The following is a 15,475-nucleotide window of genomic DNA, read 5'->3' as shown; positions in this document are numbered from 1 at the left end:
ACACTTGGGCTCCAACATTAAGAGAAAATTCTCTAAATATGCTATCCGTCAAACGTTACATTCAAAACCCAACTGCAAACTGACCCAATCTTGCATTGAAATGTGCTGGAGGATGTCTGGGCTCACATCACACGGCATTCTGCAAACATATAGACAGTTCTAGATATATCTGTATGGTAATGACTTAATGTGGCACTCTAAATATAACCTCTACATCTCATTATAGTGTACATGGTGCTAAAGCTTTGGGCTCCATCTCCTCTTAATTGTTTTGAAGCAGTTTAGCAGTTTATTTCCTGAAATCCTAAACCCAGCCCCTTTTTACATTTTTTTGTGGAAGTGAACCATCCATTTTTAGATCACAACAGTAGGAAAAAAGTGATGAGATATCCATTCCTCAGTGCTCTCAGACTATTATTCCCACTATTATTCAAAGTTGGGCAACCAGTAAAGCTTGGTGTGCAAGGAAAACGTTTTGCCAAACTGTTCATAATGGTGTGTCACTAACTGCGGAATGAGCCTACAGTTCTTTACTCTAAGACCTACAATGAGACGTAGCTGTTATAGGACTTAGAGTTCCATATCTGAGGAAACTGTCCTGGAAGAATGGTGATGGCAATGCAGAGGAGAACGGCCTGTTGCTATATAAAAAGAAGCTCTTGGAGTTCCCAGGGACAGATCATGTTCTGGAGAAGGAAAGGACAGCTAATATGAATTTACCAGATCACAAATAGACAAGCCATTAGTTCAATGTAAAAGGGATTTAAATGGAATTGAACGTATCTCCACATATGCTGATGACATTCTTCAATATAAGTTGCAGCCAACATTTACCTTTCGATCACTAGAATCAGGTTTGCAAGCCGCAGAATCTGGTATACAACTCGGCGCAAGGACTAAAGCTGTTGCTGTTTTCAGTCATATCCAGTAATTTGTTTGACATTTCTCCATGTCGAGTCATAAAGCACCTACAGCACCATGAATAATAATGTATTAATCTGTCTCTTATTCCAACTATTATTGCTGTACTTTCTGAAGGACAGCATGCCTACTAGCCATTGAAGTTTAGTCCCCAGTCCCTCCTCTGCCACATGTGAGGATTCACGTCATGTCACATCACCACGTGTTCACATACATATGTTTGATATTAGGTAACAGAACAAATTCCCATTGACACTGTTTACCATGTCCACTTGCCAGGTCCTTCATGAGTGTCTGAATATACATATATTCCATACATATCATGTGGCTGGGCAGTTATTTAAAACAGTAAGAAACCAGAAAATGTCCAAAATAAATACCATTTTTTTGGTCAATCTTTCTTTTATTGAAGTAAGCATTAACAGGGGTACAGAATGGAAAATAGGGGATGCACTGTATTTATACAAGATAGGAACATGCTAACACAGTTTATCATCTCCTATGAGTATCAGCCTCCTTTTATTTTAAGTAAGCATTCCAGAGAATTAATAACAAACATATTGTAGTTAGTATGAAAGTAGCTATTCAAAAATTATGTGAAATATTTTTTTGAGTAATAGACAGGTTAGTCAGCCATTTTATCCGATGGTTGCTCAATACTCTAGCTAGACATGCCCCTAGCGCGCAGATATACAGAGCTTTGCATAGATACGTTTATAAAACATGCTTCGAAACTTTATTGTATATGCACTGGAAGGTTGTAATACGATTTTATACTAGTGGTTCTGATAACTCAACTCAGACCTTGTTACACTGTAGGTTAATTATAAGCGCTTACATCAATATCTGTTAATGTCTCTTTAGGTCTTAAGGATGAGAGTGCTTAAACTTCTTAAATCACACAACATGCAATAGCGCAGTAATACTGTTAATCTTACTTGTGCATGGGTGAGAGATCATAGATTAAGTATAGCTTTAAGGCTTGCCGCGTGCGCGAACGGTCTTGTCGCTGGATTTGCATTACATGATACAGCCTAGTTATAGCGATGCATGGCATGTGAAACGTAATGCCGGCTGAGGCAGTGTGAGAATAGTTGGTGCAAAAAGACTGAGTAAAGCTAACAATAACACTTAAACATCAACAGAGAGAAATGGGTATTGCAGCCATGCATCATTAGCAATGGAGCGGTGTTCTGTCCTGGCCGCAAACCTGGCACGCCAGCACAGTCAAGCTATACCCCGGCTGGGCTGTAGACCTCCATGTGAAGGTGGTTCATGCAGGGCTGTCAGTGACCCGTCAGGCAACCAGTCCGATTTACTAGTGGGCCAGTCCGAGTTAGCCAATGCCCAGTCTTGGTAGGGTGAATGTGGAGTCCTTCATGGCACAGGAGGCGACTGGGTGATGCGGGTGTATCGGAGCCTTCTTCCGGCCCCAGGCCTTTATGGAGGGCCACATCAGTGAACCACAGGCTCAGTGGCTTCTTGAGTCCGAGACTTTCTCATGTTGGGTGCAGTAAAAGACCCAGGTGGATCTGCCGCCAGCGGCGGGCGGTCTTCCTGCGATGTGGGCAATGCTTTGGAGGCTTTTTCCTTAAGACCCTCAGCCTGGGTAGGTAAGTAGGAGCGGTAGCTAACGTGGGACTGTTAGTAGTGCCCAGGAACAGTCGGTCCTGCTCCAGCCGGTCTCCCCTCTTCTCCTTCTCCATGTAGACGGTTTGCAGGGACATGCGCTTTTCCAGCAATGCCCAAAATCGTTGGAAGCTCTCTCAATCCGCGTGAGTATGCACTCAGAGCCGCTGACTCCGCCAATGTGACATCCGCCATCTTGTTAGTGACTCCGCGTGAGGTGGCGGAGCTGCTCTGGGCTACCGGGGGCCGTGGAGGTGTTTGTGTGAGGCCATCGGGGACCGGGATAACCCCCACCGGTCCAAAGGGGGGGGGGGAATGAGCACCGGGTTGCCGTGAGTAGCTTGGTAGCTTTTTTGTGCTTTGTACTTGCTGTAGTTTGTAGTTTCGCCGTTATGTCATAAGACATGTGCAATTTCGGTCCGAATATGAATTCGGACTAATTTCGGGCAATTCGGACATTCGGGTACTTCCGAATGTCCGAATTGCTGAAGTGCCGAATTGCCGGAGTTCCGAATTGCCGAGGTCTCGAAGTTCCGAAATTACCGAATTACCGAAGTGTCGAAGTGCCGAAGTTCCGAAGTGCTGAAGTGCCGAAGTTCCGAAGTGTCAAGTTCCGAAGCACAGTATTGCCTAAGTACTAATATACTTACCCAGTGAAAGAAGAAAAATGTTACATTGTATACAATTTTAAATAAAAAGTATACAAACATAGCCAGGATTCACCTGTAAGCATTTGCAACACTTACAACAATCAAGTAGCATACATTCATATAAAATGTAAGTTACTTGGCCAGTCAGTGTAATGACAGGAATGAATAAGTAGATAGCTCCCTAATTCCCACGGTATTAGGGAGCTATCTACTTAAAGGCTGAAAGACCTAAATTGATATTTCAGCCAAATGTACTAATACTAAGTAAAGTTTACTTAGTATTAGTAAATTATGCCCCTACTCGCTATACCGCGAGTAGGGGCATGTCTATTAAACAGTGAGCAGCCTTTTTTTTTAACAAAAAGCCACAGGCTGCTCACTGTTTAATAGACATGCCCGCGAGTAGGGGCAAAATTTACTAATACTAAGTAATCTTTACTTAGTATTAGTAAATTTGTCTCAAAGACCAATTTAGGTCTTTCAGCCTTTTGGTAGATAACTCCCTAATACCGTGGGAATTAGGGAGTTATCTACTAAGCGGCTGCAATAGAAGTGCCGAAGTCCCGAAATTCCGAAGTTCCGAAGTTGCCAAATTTCCGAAGTGTCGAAGTGCCGAAGTTGCCGAAGTTCCGAAGTGCCGAAGTTCCGAAGTTGCCAAATTTCCGAAGTGTTGAAGTTGCCGAAGTTCCGAAGTTCCGAAGTGCTAAGTGCCGAAGTTCCGAAGTTGCCGAAGTTCCGAAGTGTTGAAGTGCCGAATTGCCGAAGTCCCGAATTGCAAAAATTCCAAATTTCGGAATGCCGAGCCGAACCGAACCGAAAATTTTCCCCATGCACATGCCTATCTGTCATGTAGTGGGTGCCTATTTACATCACTGATTAGGTGGACCTTAGAATTCCGTGTTTACAGGCATCTGACATGGAAATATAATTAAATGCAAAGTCAATAACTCTGCAGGATGGGTAGTAGCCACACAAATGGTCTCCATGCCCCTGAATTTTAGTTAAATTACAGTCTACTTTTGGTGTAAAAACATTTGGCCTGAAAACATGCATAAACCCAGGTGTTGGGAGGTAAGAAATTGAGGCAAGGTGGGTGAGGGTGATGTGCAGAGCCAATATTTGCAAAGTGCTGGTCATACTCTGAGCAATGCAGTAGATCTCTCACATGGGAAGGAATGATATGCAATAGTCTTGCACAGTGCATTTATTGAAACTCTATCATTGAGCTATGTGGAGAATTTCCACAGGTGCACTTAGGTACAGAATTTTAGATGAATAAATCTGGTTCTGTGTGACAGATCTTCTAAATCAGGACTGCTGATAGTGTAGCTTGCTTATCTGCAAGTTTCCTTTCAAATGTATTCAGTTAGTAAATCTAAACAAAAATAGACTATATTTGACAGAAGCTCTGAGTAGCTGGGACAATGCATATTTCTATTTATAAAAGTTAGAGCTTTTATTTGATTCTAGTTTCTCTTTATACCGGTCACATAGTGGACGAATAGTGCTCTGTAGCGATGGTTTGACCTGAGTTCAGGATAAAAATAGTATAACAGCAGAAAACCTTGGACAAAAGAACAGTAACAGCTAGCACTGCTCCATCTTTCTTATGAGAATCAGCGAGAAAAATAAAATAGTTAACACAATAATAAAATCCAAACTCAATCACTGATTTATTTTATATGTTATATCTATAACAATTTTTTTACAATTTTTACCTATAGTTTACTACTGTAATACTGCTCTAATAGTTTGTACTTGCAGTGACATGTACTTATTAATATTTTGGCTGATAGAATTTGGTTCCCAAATATTCCAGTTGCATACAACATATGTCTGCTTTGCTCGACCCCACCACCCCTAGCCTAGCTGTAAATTCCTTCATATAACTGTGTATTTATCTAGGCTTCATATAACTGTGTATTTATCTAGGCCTAACCCCACAACATAAATAACAGAAATATATTGTAGTATGAGAGTCAGGTTTATTTCACTTAAAGTAAGATTTCAGGCACATGCTGATGCTACACACATCTGATCAGCTCCACAGCCAGGCTCCAGATGATGCCGCTTTTTTTTTATATAATTTTTATTGTCGTTATAATTAGTTTCTTTCTTTACATACAAAAACAAGAACATTCATTGTGCTTGATTACATAAAACTTAGTCTTCGAGGTTTAGTCACAAAAAGTACAATAAATACATATACATACATTACATCACCTTGCATGCCGAAAAGAGAGCAGGGGAGATCTGCTGGTTCATCACATAGTCTCAGAGTCACACCGGGGTCCTTTGCCGGTTATCAACCCCTATGTTCAGCAAGTGTGACCTGGGTATCACTCAGGGACAAACCTAATTACCGCTATCATTTTGTAGTTTTTCTCTCCAAAAAGTGCTATAGTCTTTGGCTTTCAAGTCTTTGCCATGAAACTTATCTAGTTGGGATTCCATCCCCAGTTGGAACTTTACTTGAGATAGAAGTTTATCTACAGAAAAGGGAAGTGAGTTTTTCCAATTCCTAGCTATTATAATTTTTACAGCTATCATAAAATGAATGTAGACAGTAGAATCTTTCTGAGATAGAGAATCAATATTTAAATGTAGAATAGCATTTTCTGGACATTTGGGTATAGGCTTAAAAATAAATTTTTCAATAATAACAAAAGTTTCCTGCCAAAAGTTTCTTACATTCTCACAGTCCCACCAAATATGTATGTAAGAGCCCACTTGTCGGTTACATCTCCAACATAAGGGTGAAGTCGAGCTATACATATTAGCTAATCTGGTGGGGACAAAATACCATCTGTTTATTACTTTATATAATGTTTCCAGTAAATTTAAGCAATGAATATTTTTGGCTGTTTTAGATATAATCGTACACCAATCTTCCCTTTTAATTCTTATTTTTAGTTCTTTCTCCCATTTTTGCACTGAGGTAATAACAGGAGGTGCATCAAGTTTTAGAATAGCTTTCATTGCTAAAGCAGAGACTCTATTAACTCTTTTGTTGTTTAAAAATAGACATATCATCTTAGCCCCAGCTTGTAAATTATGGTCAATTCTTTGATTTAAAAAATGTTTTAATCTCAAGTATGTAAATAGTTCTTTATTAGGCAGCTTGAATTCCTGCTTCAATTGTGGGAAAGGTTTAATTTTATCATTTACAAACAACTGATCTGTCTGGACAATACCACTCATAACCCAGCACTTTAAATTCAGATCTGTTACATAATATGGAATTAATTCAATTTTAAGAGTTATGGGAATTTTGATTTCCAAATTGCATTTCCTTTTTATAATATGCCAAATTTCTAATATTGAGTCTATACATGTATTTAATGTTCTTATAGATCGAACTTTGGGATCAACAGAGCTATACCATAACAAAGAACTTAGATCATGGACCTGGCAGATCTCTCTTTCTAGATTATACCAACCCTCATTCTTAACACTTTCCAGCTGGGTTCGGTATACATGAAAAAACCCGTTTGCCAGATATATATCATTAATGGTTGGGAAGCCCAGGTCTCCTTCTTTGATTTTTTGTGCCAGAAGTAACTTGTTTAGTCTGGGTCTCTTATTTTTCCATATAAAATTGGTGACCGAATTCTGAACCAGTTCAAGCCATGGTCTAGGTATCTTTATGGGAAGCATTCGAAACATATATGCCCATTTAGGGAAAAGATATGCCTTTATTAAGTTCATTCTACCCCACCAAGAAATTTCTATTTTTTCCCATCTATTTAGGGCTTTAGTCATATCTCTAAAATTACTCAAGAAATTAATCTGCATTAAATCTATAAGATCTCTTGTCAAAAGTATCCCTAAATATGGGATATTATTTTTAGCCCATTTGAAGTTGTATAAATCTTGTAGATGGTTCCTGGTGGCTATATTTACATTAATATCTAATATAATAGTTTTGTCTTCGTTTAGTTTATAGTTTGAAATTTCGCTATACTCCTTTACTATCTCCATAAAGGTCCTGATAGAATTAATAGGATCGGTCAAGGTCAAAATTAGGTCATCCGCATAGAGTTTCAGTTTCCATTCTCTTTGTTTTATAGTTATCCCACTTATATGTTTATTAGATCTTATTTTATTGGCCAAAATTTCCATAGTGATTATATAAAGAATGGGGGATAGTGGGCAGCCTTGTCTCGTTCCATTATACAAATTGAACCAGTCCGCGCAGATATTAGAGCCCACTGTCCTCGCAGAAGGACCACTATATAGGGACATTATGGCTCGGTGTATCCAACCTTGGATTCCAAATTTTTCCAAGGCATTACTCATAAAAACCCATTCCACTCTATCAAACGCTTTCTCAGCGTCCACCGTTATTATAGCAAGATTTTTGCCTGTTCTATTAGCCAGGTCTATAATGTCAATAATACATCTTGTGTTATCAGAAGAGACTCTATTTGGTACAAATAGATCTGGATCTATTATATCAGGTAGTATGGTTTTCATCCTATTTGCTAATATTGTGGCAAAGATCTTAACGTCAGTATTTATGAGGGAAATAGGTCTGTAGTTGTCCACCAGAGTTGGATCTTTATTCTGCTTCAATATTGGTGTTATATTAGCTCTTAGCATTTCTTTGGGGAATTGCCCTGTTTCTACTATATTGTTAAATAAAAATGCTAAAGGTTGTTTGAGAAGATCACAAAAGGACTTATAGAATATATTAGAAAATCCATCAGGACCTGGGGTTTTATTGTTCATCAATTTTCTAATGGCCTCCTCAACCGCTTGGGACGTAATCTGAACGTTAAGAGATGTTCTTTGAGGATCTGATATTATTGGAAGATCCATGTCCTCTAGGTATTTGTCTATGTCTTTTTCTTTTGTTGAGAGAGAATATAAGTTACTATAATATGTGTTAAAGCATTGCCCTATGGACGTAGGGGTAATATGAATCTTATCGTTCATATTTATCTTAGTTATTTTACTTGATACCCTTTTGTCTCTAAGTTTCTTAGTTAATAGTTTATCGGCTCTATTCCCTGTGCTATATTCTTTAAGCTTTAGCTTTGCCAGGATTTTTGCATTCTTTTCTATATTAATTTGATTGATTTGGTCTTTAATCACCTTGATCCCCTCTGATTTAAGTCTAGAGGGATTCGTCTTGTTTTTTTTCACTTGTTCAGCCAAATTATTGTAGAGAGGAATTAAGTCCATACTTTTGTTTCTATTTAAATGTGCTTCTAAACTTATTAAATTACCCCTCATTGTAGCTTTAAAAGAGCACCAGTTGTTAGCGTGTGAGGTATCATTAGGCCTATTAGTTTCAAAAAAGCATTCCATCTGTGTTCTAAGCAAGTCTAGATTTAATTTGTTATAAAGTAAATTATCTTTTAATCTCCATGTAGCTTTATTGGTTTTATTCCACTGGTCTCTCATTGTCCAGATATTAATGCTGTGATCGGACCAGGTATTATCCCTAATTTCAATCTTCTCTAGATTTTCTAAGGCTATTGCATTACCCCATACCATATCGATCCGCGAATATGAATAGTGTACTCTAGAAAAAAAAGTATAATCTTGTCTCTCTGGAAAAGTAGATCTCCATAGATCAAAATAATCAAATTCATTCATTACTTTATTTAGCGATTTGGCCATTTTTGTTACGGAACCATTCACTTTTAAATCCTTAGCTAGCTTCTTATCCAAGCTTGGGTCCAAAACGCAATTAAAGTCTCCTGCGATAATACACACCCCAGTTTTTATAGATTCAACTTGTTCTAATATATCTCTTAGTGTAGTAACTGGAAGGGCATTAGGCAGGTATATATTGACTAACGTATATTTAATTTCGTTTAACTTACAGACAAGAATCAAAAATCTAGCTTCGATGTCAACATATTGATAAATTAATTCGAATTTCACGGAGCTTGCCACTATTATGGCCACCCCCCTTTTCTTCCTGTCGTTAAGGGAAGCTTGGAATACATATGGAAATTTAGTCCCTCCCCATTTTACCTTGTCTATCAGCCTCCAGTGTGTCTCTTGTAAGAACCCAACCTCTACGTTTTGATTCTTAAAAAAATCATATACCAAAGTTTTTTTCACTCGTAAGTTTAAGCCCTGAGTGTTTACTGAAATCATTTTAACCATATTCTTTACCAGAATCTCCCGGTGCTCTCATCGGCATGCTTACATACTTCACATCATTTACCCTAACAATAATTATACAGTCATACTCTTCTGTTCTGGTAATGTACCAGAAAAAACAGATTGGCCTCTCAACCCGCCCAAGAACCTTGGTGGGTGGAGCCATTCTCTCGAAAGTGGGTTAGAGACGAAAAAACCCTCCTAACGGTATTAGTGTCTCTACATGGACACATGGCCGGGGTGAGGAACCCTGGCCTGAGGGGAAAAACTACTTCCTCTTTTCTCCCTCTCCCTTATATTCTCAGAAAAACCATGTATTTTGACGTTAGAGAGAAGAGAGAGGGAGGGGAGAGGGAGAAGGAGAGAAGAGAGAAAAAAAAAAAGAAAATATATGTATATTAATCCCTATTCTTTCTTTTCAAATTGTGAGTTGTGCTTGTATCTACTGTTACACATAATAGTTTAAGAATCCTTCGCTATCCTATACCATCAAAAAGTATTAATCCCTGTTCTTTCTTTTTCAAATTGTGAGTTGTGCTTGTGTCTATTGTTACACATAATATTTTAGAAAATCCTTCCTTATCCTATATTTCTTAATACCCCCCAAAAAAATAAAAAATACATATATATTAATCCCTTATCTTTCTTGTCCGAATTGTGAGCTATACTTGTGTCTACTAATACACAAAATGTTACAAAGATCCTTCCTTGTCCTGTGTTTGTTAACCCCGTCATAAGTTTATTACCATGGATCCCCTTCTCCCCCCCTCCTACCCTCCTCTTAGCTTCCTATTACCAGTCAAGTGGTGCTATAGGCATTGAGTGATACAGACAAGTGTCTATGGAGAGGAGAAATCAGTAAATAAAAAAAAAAAAACATATATATATTAATCTCTATTCTTTCCTTTTTAAATTTTAAGTTATGCTTTTATCTACTGTTACACATAATATTTTAAGAGTCCTTCCTTATCCTATACCAAAAAAATATTAATCCCTATTCTTTCAAATTGTGAATTGTACTTGTGCCTATTGTTACCCATAATATTTTAGGGATCCATCCTTATCTTGTATTTAATACCATTAAAGAGAAAAAAAAAGAAAGAAAAAAATATATATATATATATTAATCCCATTTCTTTCATTTTCAGATTGTGAATTATACCAGTGTCTACTATTACACCTAATGTTTCAGAGATCCTTCCTTATCCTATGTGTCTTAATATCATCGAAAATATTTACATACATAATTCCCCAATCCCACCCCTCCCCCCTACCCTCCTCTTAGCCTTTCTATTACCAATCAAGTAATGCTATAGGCTTTAGATGGTACAGGAGTCTATGAAGGAGAAGAAAAAAAAAAAAAAGGGAAAAAGTCCTTGTTTTATTATGGGCTCCTTTCCAAACCTCTTCATGGGTTAGTTATGGGTATTTCAAGTATATTTGGTTTTTCCATCCAGACCTTCAGTGCTTCTTTTGAGGCAAAATTTACCATTTTCCCATTCCAAGACACTCTTAATAGAGAGGGAAATCCCCATCTGTAGCCTATGTTCTTCTGTCTTAAAATAGGCAGCAAATCTTGGAAGCTTTTCCTCCACATTCTTGTTGAATATGATAAGTCTTGGAATATCGATAAATTCTTGAATTTGTCTTCTAATATAGGATTATTCCTCATCGCCATCATAACTTTTTCTTTTGTTTGGTATGAGTGAAATTTAACCAATACATCTCTTATAAATGTCTCCGGAACATTATGGGGTCTAGGTAGTCGATGTCGGCGATCCATTAAATAATCGTGTGAAATTACGCCTGGAATTAAATTTTGAAAAAATTCCATCAGGAAGTTGTCCAAATTCTCATTGGAGATTTCTTCTGGGATGTGTCGGATTCTAATATTTGATCTTCTGGATCTGTCTTCCATATCGCTAACTTTAGCTTCCAATGTTCCTATTTTATTTTTCATCATAATAATCTCTTCTTGGCAGAGTTTATATTTGTTGTCTAACTTAGTAAAGTTATCCTCCATAGCTACTAATTTAGCTTGTATCGTTTTAAATTCTTGTTTTAGCTCTTTCGTATTTGCGGCCATATCATCAGCTAATGTTCTGGAGAATTTTTCCAAGTTTTTGGTGAGAATATCTTCCGTCATAGTGGTAGACGTTTGTGTCTCTTTAATTAAGCTAAAATTCATTTCTACATTTTCATCTGTATTTTCTTGTGTAATTTGTGTCTTATGTTGAGATGGGGAAAAGTACCCTGATAGTCTTTTGTCAGGTGGTAAGTCTCTTTTATCTTTTTTCCTCCGCTCTTCCTGAGCTTTTTTAGATGCCATGCTGGAGAGAAAAAAAAACCTTTGCTTTTCTTCTTAATTTTCTCCTTCTGATTCCTTGATTTCTGTTTCCTTGATTTCTGTTTCTGTAACTGTAAATCTTCCTTTGGAACAGAATCAATCCTTATTGTATAGAGTGAACCATGCATATATTGTTCTCTGGGATTCCTCAAGGCTTTCTCTAAATCATGATCTTAGGGCATCAGTTCCTATATTGCTTTCTTTGGACTGTATCCTTGTCAACCCCATTAAAGTACTTTGGATTATGTTGTCTTCTGCCCCTTTAACGAATCCGTCCACCCATCCGCTGTGTCTGGGCTTTCTCCGGGCGTTATCTGAATTGTACCCTATCTGCCCCTTTAACGTTTTCAATAATTTGGCGTTTTCCGCCGTTTATTGTTTTCTGGGGAGTCTAGGGAGTCTCTGAATGCCCACACATCCCTCCATTAATCTCCTCTGCACTCTCAGGGTCTTCACAATCCTAGTATCTCCCTTTCTTGTCCTTTTCCCCTTCTGTCTCCTTCCTCCACCTTCCTCCCGTCTCTCTCCTCTCCCCCTCTGGTCTCCCTCCTCTTCCTTCTGTTCTCCAGCCCCACGTTCAATTTTTCTTTATTACATTATATAAATTTTCTTTGCTGTTGTTCCTACCTTTTGTCACGATTCGGGGAACCCAACACGCTAACATACACACAGACACACACACAGAAAGTGTGCAGTACCGGTCCTTAGAGTGGCCGGGCTAAGCACACACAGAATAGTCAGGAGACAAGCCGAGTAAGGGGAACCAGAAAACAGAATATCGAGAAACAAGCCGAGGTCAAAGGGTAGGAGAAAGTCACAAAGTCAGTATAACAAGCCAGAGAGTACGTAACCAGAAATCACACGTTCAGAATCAATACTATAAAGCAAAGACCACAACAGGGCAGGGAGGAACAGGAAAGGTAAGTATTTAAACCATCAGGTTAATTCTGATTGGATAATTTCCAATCAGAATTAACAATCACACGTGGGAGATATCTAAACCTCCCACTGTGATTGAGGCACTGTGCCTTTAATGCCGGGTCAGGTGACTGACCCCGGCGTGACATATCTTGGACAGTCTTCCAGCGTGCAGCGTCATGCATGCTGCCGCTGGGGGGCGTGGAGGAAGACGCGGGCGGCATCCGAGGCTGGAGGGATGCCGCTCGCCGAACCCACGTGGAGAAGGGGACCACGGACGGCTGGAGGGTGAGTGCCGCGATCGGACTGCAGCCTCCCCTTGCAGCCGCCCGCGGGATCCTGACATTACCCCCCCCTCGAAGACTGCCCAGAGGGCGGGAAGCAGAAGGCTTCAAAGGAAACCGGGCATGAAAGGAGCGGACCAAAGAGGGAGCGTGCAGATCAGAGCACGAAACCCAAGATCGCTCCTCAGGGCCGTACCCCTTCCAATCCACCAGATATTGCAGCCGACCCCTAGAAACACGAGAGTCGAGAAGGGCAGCCACTTCGTACACATCACTGGGGACAGCGCGAGGGGAAACAGGCCGCCCGAGGGGACGAGAGAACCGGTTGCAAAGCAAGGGCTTCAAAAGCGAAATGTGAAACGTGTTCGGAATGCGCATGGAAGAGGGCAAGTCCAGGGAGTAGGAAACGGGGTTAACCCTAAGTAACACCTTGTAGGGACCAAGGAACCTGGGAGCGAACTTCATCGAGGGAACCTTGAGGCGGAGGTTCCTAGAGGACAACCATACCCTATCACCCGGAACATAGGAAGGGGCCGCACCCCTATGGCGATCAGCAAACTTCTTCTGAGCAGCCGCTGAACGGGACAGCGCAACATGGACCTGATCCCACATCTTCCGCAAAGAGGCGAGGTGCTGGTCCAAAGCGGGCATTCCCTTGTCGGAGAACGCACCGGGAAGGACGGAAGGCCGAAACCCATAAGCAACCTCAAAAGGACTTAAGCCAGTAGACGAATGAGACACCGTATTCCTGGCAAATTCAGCCCACGGAAGGAGGCGAGACCAGTCATCCTGGTGCGCATTAGTGAAGCAGCGCAAATACAATTCCACAGACTGATTAGCACGTTCGGCTGCACCATTAGATTGCGGGTGATAGGAGGAAGTAAACGACAAGGAGACCCCCATCTCAGCACAAAAACCCCTCCAAAACCGAGAGACAAATTGAGGACCCCTGTCAGATACAATATCCTCAGGTACCCCATGCAAGCGGAACACTTCCTTGGCAAACACCTGAGCAAGCTGAATCGCAGAAGGCAGTTTCTTAAGCGGAATAAAGTGCGCCATTTTAGAGAACCTATCCGTCACAGTTAATATCACTGTCTGACCATCGGAAGGAGGAAGGTCTACAATAAAATCCATGGATAAGTGGGTCCATGGTTTCTTGGGTATCGATAGAGGCATCAGGAGACCCTGGGGTCTCACATTAGGGGACTTACACTGCGTACAGACCCGACAAGTCTGCACAAAATCCACTACGTCTCGCTTGAGTGAAGGCCACCAGAACTGTTGAAGGAGGCCCTTATAAGTCTTGGTAACCCCCGGATGACCAGCAGTTTTGGCGGTGTGAAATAAAGTTAACAATTTCTTTCTGTCATTCACTTTAACGTATAGTCTGCCAACAGGCGTCTCAGGGGGTGCTTGAGTTTGGTATGTCTTAATATTATCAAGAACAAGAGACGAAACAACCAAACGGGTAGCAGCTATTATCTGAGACGCAGGTACAATAGGTTCAGGGGTCGGGTTAACAGATTCTAGAGGTTCATACTGTCGAGAGATAGCGTCAGCTTTGGCATTACGGCAACCAGGTCTATAGGTAATCACGTATTGGAAGCGTGAAAGAAATAGAGACCATCTAGCCTGCCGGGCGGACAACCTTCTAGCATCAGCTATATAGGAGAGGTTCTTATGATCTGTTATGACCATAACTTTGTGTCTAGAACCCTCTAATAAGTACCTCCATTCCTTAAAAGCTAACACAATAGCTAATAGTTCCCTGTTCCCAACATCGTAATTCTTTTCTGGATCAGATAACCTTTTTGAAAAGTAGCAACAGGGATGGAGGGGTTCGTCATACGATGACCTCTGTGACAGTACTGCTCCCACGCCTGATTCAGAAGCGTCCACTTCCATAACAAAGGGAAGGGAAGGATCAGGGTGGCGTAGTACTGGAGCAGAGGCAAATGCCTTCTTGAGAGTGTCGAAGGCCTTAAGGGCTTCAGGAGTCCAAACCCTAGGGTGTAGACCTTTCTTAGTCAGCTTCGTTATAGGGGAGATAAGTGGTGAAAAGTTTCTTATAAATTTCCTGTAATAGTTGGCAAATCCTATAAAACGCTGGATAGCCTTAAGACCTTGGGGAAGCGGCCAGGATAGTATGGCTTCTAACTTAGCAGGATCCATACTGAAACCCTGTTCGGAAATTATATATCCTAGAAATTGCACCGAGGTCTGATCGAACAAACATTTTTCTAATTTACAATAAAGTCCGTTCTGTAATAACCTTTTAAGCACCATCCTAACATGATTATGATGTGTCTGCAAATCAGGGGAATATACAAGGATGTCGTCAAGGTACACCATGGCACAGACATGCAATAGATCCCTGAGGACATCGTTTATGAGGTCCTGAAACACAGCGGGAGCATTACACAGTCCAAAAGGCATGACTAGATACTCGTAATGTCCGCTACGTGTATTGAATGCTGTTTTCCACTCATCATTCTCCTTTATACGAACAAGGTTATAAGCCCCCCTGAGGTCTAATTTAGTGAAGTATTTAGAACCTTTGACCCGGTCAAACAACTCAGTGATGAGGGGAATAGGGTAGGCGT

The sequence above is a fragment of the Pelobates fuscus genome, chromosome 2, assembly GCF_036172605.1.
Source record: "Pelobates fuscus isolate aPelFus1 chromosome 2, aPelFus1.pri, whole genome shotgun sequence".
Lineage (NCBI taxonomy): Eukaryota > Metazoa > Chordata > Amphibia > Anura > Pelobatidae > Pelobates > Pelobates fuscus.
This window is presented reverse-complemented; position numbering follows the sequence as displayed.